General features: G+C 46.1%; 1 protein-coding gene across 2 annotated transcripts in view; it reads left to right on the top strand.

Annotated features, from left to right (window-relative positions):
* Positions 1-215: 215 nt before the first annotated feature.
* Positions 216-7,928, top strand: part of LOC1276921 (uncharacterized) — an 89,007-nt gene continuing 81,294 nt past the window's right edge. For both annotated transcript variants that reach the window (XM_061651961.1, XM_061651959.1), the window contains exon 1: positions 216-1,017. The gene's annotated coding sequence lies outside the window, so the exon portion shown is untranslated. The remainder of the gene's footprint in view (positions 1,018-7,928) is intronic.

Here is a 7,928-nt window from a genome sequence, read left to right as displayed (position 1 = left end):
TGTAGTGGAAAACTCCATCCCCATCGTTGTACAGCATCACCACGAAACACACTCGTTTGTACAATCGGAGAACTAAAACAACGCATCGTCTAACTTGGCTCTCCCGTTCTCTCTCTTTCAATCAAGCTTTCAGTGCAATTTTATGCTCTCTCTCTCTTTCCCTCTCTCTCTCTCTCTCAGCTTTTCAGCTACACGGTCCCAACGGTTTCGGTGCAAATCTTCCCACAAACGCAGCAGCAGCGCTGGGGAAAAATCTCTCCCTCCGGATGAACACAACACGAATGAACGCGCACACAGGAATGACCGCACAACTGTCTGTTTCCTCTACTCGCCGGGCGGTTCATTTGCACAGGGCGACTAAAACCAACGACGGGCCAGCCAAAGCGAATCAGTTGCTTTCAGCCGTTCGATATTTTCGCAGCTCTGCTTGAACCGCGACCGCGTACCGAAAGAAAACCAGACACTTCCAACCCGGCAAAGGTGTCTGCTAAGATCGACACCAGCTCCCGTGTGTGAGTGCGTGTGTGAGTTTTCAATCCCGATCGCACGTTTTATCGGTCTAGTGTTACCGCGTTTGCGAGTTTGTTTGCCCAAAGCCGGATGAATTCGTGAAGTTCCCGGTGAATTTGCCATATCGCGCTCGTCGTTGTTGTGATTCTGTGTCGAAATCACCGGTGTATCGGTGCTACTAGAAGGGGAGTGAGGAGCCAAAAAAGGCTCGTGTGAGTGTGTGTGGGTGCTTAGTTGGGGAGCCTTTTCTGGCCCAGGACCTCTGAGTCCTGTGTGTGTGTGTTGGGGAAGCTTGTAGCGCTACCCGAATCTGCCACCAAAAAGCGTAATTCATCTTGTGCTGCCAGTGGAAAGTAAAGGAAAATCGTTATCAATTTGTAGTGATTGTGAGGTTTAAAGGTTTTTCAAACACACATCAGTAGGTCGATTCACAAAATAACTGCTTCCATTTGTACGTGTGTCCCCAAGCGTCGCCCAGAAACAGACGTTTGCAGTTTTGAAAAGCAGGTAATGTGGTGCATGTTTTACTTAAAGAACATAACGCTTGCTTTAATGTCTGCTTCACGTGGAACGTTACTCTCGATAATAGTGAATTTATGCTCGGTGGGTCTACGGGTTGTGCCCGAGATAGTGTGATGTGACGATGAGCTAAAAAGTACGCCCCCCTCTGCCGGACGAAGAGTTAAAACATAGAAATAGCAACGAAAGTGCGGAGCATAACTTATGCTACTTCGCACTGACTAATTGAATGCTCTATCAAATGCAGTAGCATCCTCAGCTCCCTCAAGTTCACGGTCAAGGTTCATCTTCCCGAATTGTGTGTTTGTGTGTATGTGTGTGTGTGTGCATGTTGATTCATCCCCACCGTCTAGACACAACGAGCCATTTCACGTCCAATATCGATAGCGAGACGGACGAGCGAGCTGGGATGGCCCCTTTCTCTCTGTGCCCCGATTATGTGTTCTTTGGCACGTTGTGTTTAAATTATGTTCCTCAATTGGCTCTTTTGTCGTTAACTCATCGATACATCGAGCGTTGTTCGTTAGTGGCGCGTGCGGCCTTTCGCACTCACACTGACGGATACGACGACGCGGAGATGATCAAGCCCATCAATCCGCTTTGGGGGTTTTGTTGGTTTCCTTTGCGACGGAAAAAGGTCAACTCCCTAAGAGGGAGTTGAAGAGCAAAAAAAAAAACACACACACACACACAAACCAACTCGTGATGCCGGAGACATACTTGTTCCGGTCTGCCGGCATGCAAATTCTGGCTGGTTGCTTTTTATCTCGGTCCATCCTCTGTATCGCGAAGGTATGTGTGTGCTCTCGCGTGGTGCGTTGTCTCGAAAGGGTTTCTAACCCTTTTCGCTTGACGATGAATCTTCGCTCCCGTTTGGAGCGGTGGGTCACATTTGACAGTGTGAAAAGGGGTGATAGCAAAAATGTGTTATAAATCGGGATCGAGACTATTGGGGAAGTGTTAGCAGCTTAAGTTGAGCACTAAAATTGTCCAAAAAAGATGAGTCAGCTTGTGAGTTTGTGGGTGTAAGTTTTGCCACATGTGCAAGGGATGAAATGAAGTGATTTTCATGTTAGCAATTTCACGTTACAAAAATTTGACGCTAAAGATGATGACTCACACCACGTACTATGAATAAATAATTAACCGTGGAAATGAAAGTGAGGCTCGAATCATTCAAATTTGTGCTAGTTTTTTTTGTATTTCTTTCAAGTGAAAAGGTCTGTTTGTCATCTTTTTCCTTCAATCGACAAGTGCTCACTTGCAGAGACAGAGAATAATTTTACAAATTCTTGTCTTTGATTCCATCTTTAAGCTTGACGTCACACACATCAAGATTGAAAACACAATTCTACAAATGAAATGATGAACAATGTCGTTTAGTATTAGCAGCACAAACACCTTCCCACAGGAGGAAAAATTTCACTTATCTAACAAAATGTAAATGAATTGTATTGCTTTCTAACCAGTACTGGTACCGCTCAAATCATGTGAACAGAAAGAAACTTCCTCTGCAAAACAAACAACCCGGCAATGGTACTACCCGGCCCGCTGCTGTTTGTTCGCATTCGGAAATCAATCAATCGTTTCCGTGAGCGACATCGAGAGTATCATCAAAAATACATCGTTGCTGCTTTCGGCACACGGCATGGAACTCGGAAGCGCCCATTCTTGGGTTCGTGTTGCCCGCTGTTTGCTGATGTGATGTGAAATAACATTTTGTCCTTTCTACATATGTATGTGTATATGCACAAAAGAGCAACTTTTGCCACACATCGCACACATCCTAAATGGGAAGAAAACACATCCGCCAATCCGATGGCGAAAACACACATTCTGCCGAGAAACGGTTTCCCATTTCCCTGGCTCGTTGTTCGCCTCTTGTTTGCCCGTTCGCTTTTGCCTACCCACCCACTCGACAGCGTTAGAATGATCATCATAAAAGATATAAAAATAAAGTGCCATCGAAAGGACAGCGAATCGTGATCGTTCTATTACATCGATAACCTGAAAGGAAAGCAGCGAGAAGGGAGCAAAAAAGGACAATATCCCTTTTCTCATCAAAATCATCTCAACATTTCGTGGCCGTTTGTGTGTGGGTGTGTGTGTGAGTGGGTGCGTGTGGTTTTGCCATTAAATCCATCCGTAGTCCGTCCACGCAACGGAAGCGCTGTGGGAAAATCGAAACGAGTTTCTGCTGCTAGATGAAAATGGCAAATTTCCTGGAGCTGCTGCTCGGTAGTTTGCGTACGCTGCTGCGCTTATGCTGTTCCAGTTTTTCCATCCGTATAACGCCTTTCCCTTCGCCTCTTTACCCACTCCCACCCTCCCACGCAGGAAGGAAAGAAGAAACGATGCTTGACCACAGTTTTATGTGCAGTCATTCACAATTTTCGGGGTTATTTTTGGTCACGGAGTGTTTCATTCAAATTGCTCGGCGTGAGAAAAGCTGCAGCATTTTCACTCACACACACACACACACACACACACACACACACAGTCTCTTGCTCTAGTTTCCATTCTTCCCCCTCCAGCTGTGAAGGTATTTTTATTCGCGCGTTGGCAAAAATTATGCACCATTTGCGAAAAAAAACACACAACCCCGCGCCACTGTCAAACTTGGATGGTGCTGATAATGTGAACGGTGTGTGGTGTTCGGGTAGTTCCGCCCGTAGGGTGACAGGTTTCCCTTCATGTGGCAGATGCCTTCCGCAGCAGCATACAAAACGCAGCTTTCCTTCTCCCTTTCCCCACCAAGCACCGGCACGAAAGAGAGAAGAAAAAAAACGGAAGATACCATCATCTAGATAAGCAAGTTTGCTAGCTAAAGTGTCACCGTGCCTCCGTGCTCACGCAAAACACTCACCCACCCACACACACACACACACACACGCGCTGCTGTTGGGGCCGGATGAGAATGATTTCCTGCGAAGGTGGAGGGGACAGGTGGAGGCTCCAAAAAAAGGCAAACGCAACGCAGACATTCGATGTACCGAAACTGCCGTGTCGTCGCTACGGTACCAGAATGCGGTTTAACGTGCCCCAGACTTTTGCAGTGGGGTGGTGGGAGTTTTTTTCTCTCTCTCTACTTATCTGTGTAGCTCTATCGCCATGCTGCCGCCGTTTGCTACACAGCATCCAGACAGCTCCGGAGAAGTGGGAGAGGTGTGAAGAAAAAAAAAAGACACCCAAACAGCAATAGACAGAGAACGGGAGAGATAAAACGGGCTGATATCATTACAAACCGAGCATACCTGTCTTTTATGCGTACACGCTCCCTCCGTTTCGGTGGTGCGTTTTTAAAGAACCGCATGCCGCCAAGCCATTTTAAAATCGCAATGGAATACACATACACACAAAAGTCTTTGGTGCGGGCGTTTTTAAATGGTTGTTGGTTTTACTCGTGGATTTGGGAAGGGAAGTTTCTAATTTCTAATATCCTATTTTGGCATTGCCAAGGTAAGATAAGATCGCAGAAAGGTGTAACCTTTAAAGGTGTTTGAATTTGTTCGCCAACTAAATGCAAGTACCTTTTTCTCCACTGCACCTATTACTCCGTCCTTTCAGTTTTTAAATTTACTCCAACTTTTCCGTCAACTACAGTTACCTCCAACAGAGTAGAGGTGGCCAGAACAAGGCCATCTCGTTACATGATCTGTGTTTTCTCCAGTAGTAGTCGCAGATGTTTTAAACGCCTCGAGGACATGCAGCGTCTCTTGACGCCAATATTCTCGATGGAGTTGTCTTCTCCAACACACTTTTGCACGTTCTGCAGTTGTCGGTCAAATTTTGTTCTAGGTATCGCGAATCTACTGATAACTTTATCAAATTTTATCAGTTCATAGACGACTAGGTACATTACCAGATGCCGAAAAGATGTGAGCGATAGAAAATGTGATCTGTGCTTACAAATTCGCAAAAAAATGTCCACTTTTGCAAACACAGCACGATGTATCAGTGCACATCAAAGGCTGTTGCCGTTATGTTTCGGGTCTTTCTGGCGCTGTCTAAAATTGTATCATCTATTTTTAATCGTTTTTTTTTATTTAAAAACATTCAGATGACATGTGTCACTTTTATAGCATGAAGTCAGTTTTGCTTATAAACTTCATTTTCAACGTTGTTGTAATCACTATGGTGAGTCATTAGCCAAAGATGTGGGATAGCGAATCGATGCCTTGTGATTAGAATCTCGTCATCATCTACGCCATATAAAAGAAGGGAGGCCTCAGATTGAACTGCAACAACTACAGGGGTATGAGGGTGTTGACTCCCGCCTATAAAATATTCTCCCGAATCCTTCAGGATCTTGTCTTGTCCCTCACGTCGAAGAGATAGTCGGAAACTATCAAATAGGATTAAAAAAAAAACGGAAAATCAACCACTGATCAGATCTTCACCATGCGACAGATCTTGGAGAAGATGGCAGAATACACACACGACACGTACCATCTCTTCGTCAACTTCAAAGCTGCATATGATAGCATAGCCCGGTTAAAACTATATGTCGCTATGAGCTCTTTTGGAGAACTTGGTGCTTGAGAAATTGGACTAATAAGTTAAAATATAAATTTATACAAAGTTCGACATCTACCTGGAAAAAGCTAACGATAACACAAATTGTTTTGATCTGTTAAACAGAACATATTCGTGTGTACTCGATGCTTTCATCACACTTCTTTTCCCGTTTTTCACTCTTGAAACTAAACATACTTCATCCCTCAACGGTAGTGTCGAATGTGCGTGAGGTAGTTTCCTCCCCCTTGGCCTACGGCTGGGTGGTTTGGGAAGAGGGTGGAAGCGCAAATGTGCTGATAAACAGGCCCTCTGCCGGACGCGTTTACAGCACACCACACTGCCAGCACGGCAACAAAAGGTACATCCATACCTTCACAACCACACACACACACACACACGCATACCTGTATCCTACCACCACCTCCCCATCCCTTCCTCTTTATCATTCGACAGTAACGAAGCAAACCAGAAATTTGATTACGCGCCGAGTGTAAATATTGATCTTGCTACCTTCCCTCCTCTTCTCTCGGTAGAATAGTTTGTTGCGGCACATGTTGTGACGTCGTCGAGCGCGCCCGAGCGGTTCCCGTGGCCACCGGGTGAAAATTCCGGGCCAATGTTTTGCAACCATCCGCGGGATTCTGGGTGGTTTGAAGATAGGGGTGGAAAGACCCATCCACAAAAGACCTTCCCGACTCGGGAATGTGTTCCCCCCAATGTTGACTTTCATTGCCCCCACCGAGGGCTGCCCAATTTCCTTCCACAACACCTCTCCCCTCACTAAACATTTCTGTACGTGTATGACGCAATTGTTTTCCCTTTTTTCGAGGGGGGAAATTGGGGTAATTTTTGGATAGTTTTTTGGACGTAAGGGAAGACGACGGACGGTTCTTGTGCGCTGTCCCTCTCCACGCGATCCACGGCCGTATGGCACAAGAAATTAGCACCATCCATTAGAGAACGACACGTGTTCCGGCACATGATGGCCCCACTGTAACCGAAACCCATGCTCATGGTGTGCATTATTTATAACACATACACACACACACATGGATACACGATAGTTTGTTCGAGAAAAATCGATACGAAATCGACGCTTTGCGGGATTTTGTTTGACGAAACCAATCCGTCAATCGACCCGTTTTGGAAGCCGCCGCAGTATATACACAGACGTTAGACACTCTCGTAAATTATCCTCTCGCTTAGTACACCAATCTCGATAGGGCTAGTTTGTGACGGGAGCTTCGGAGTCGTCTTCTTCGCCTCTCGAGAGCTAAAATTATGTCATTTTTCTATCGAAACTGATGGAACGGATTACTCTAGCCAAAGCCAAAGAGCGGACGGTTTAAAGCTCAAGTGGGTTCTGCCTAATGATAACTACTTACAAGAATGCTGTCCACCTACCTTGGACCGACGCCTTTAATCAGCCAGAGACGCCGTTTTACTACCAATCTTTTGTGTAAAGATTCTCGGAAAGCGCAAAACCTCATGCGCCCGGCAAACAGTAAAGAGTTGTAATCCTTCAAAAACTGTAGCATAACTCTTTCCCGAAGCATCGAAACCGGACAAGGACGACGACTCCAACAAAAGGAACTTGGGGATGATGAAGAGGGCCGTAAAATGTTTACAACTTTTCAGCGGAAGGATTTTTGCACCGAACAACACCGGCAAATCGATTGCTGTGCTGGCGGGTTATAAGAAATTGGCCATCCATCGGGGGCTGGGGTCCCTACTGTACCGCCTCTCTGATGGTGCTCATCTTACGAACTTTTTCGGTTCGTCTTAAACACCGCGCTCTTCATTACCACTGGGCGCTGTCTGGACGGGGCGGGATGATGGCGAGCGTTTAACCGAAAAGCTCCCCGGCTAAGAGCGCGTTTTATTTTTAACGACCACGGTGGTTTGTAGTCAATAAAAGCACGCCAAAGTCAAGCGTTTTGAGCCAGAGGAACCAATCTCCTGCCAGTGCCGATGACGGATGCTGCGTTTGGACGGACCACCGACGCCTACACAGTGCTGCGACCTCCAAAAACGCTGTTCCCAGTAGCAGTCGATCACCACACCACCGGTTGGTAAACGCGCGCGTCCCAATGATCAATGACTTCATCAGCTGCCAGCTTAGCTGACATAAGCGCTGTCATAAAACACCGCGCCACGCCACAGTTTTGCATATCAATGATCGTCTTTGTGGCCGCTGCCAGTGTCGTAGGAAGAAGCCGACAGAGCTTACCGTTTCCGGTGGGGCTGGATTTTTTTGGGTTGAAAATTCTTACCTCCAACCAAAAGTATTTCAAGCAAAAAGGTGCTCGGATCCATATGCAAACTACAATCGCAATGTGTGAGTGTACTTTTTTTCTATCGAAAATGTTGTCTCCTGCCAT

Source organism: Anopheles gambiae, chromosome 2 (genome assembly GCF_943734735.2).
Source record: "Anopheles gambiae chromosome 2, idAnoGambNW_F1_1, whole genome shotgun sequence".
Taxonomy (NCBI): domain Eukaryota; kingdom Metazoa; phylum Arthropoda; class Insecta; order Diptera; family Culicidae; genus Anopheles; species Anopheles gambiae.
The sequence above is the reverse complement of the archived record's forward strand: the minus strand, read 5'-3'. Positions and strand labels throughout refer to the sequence as shown.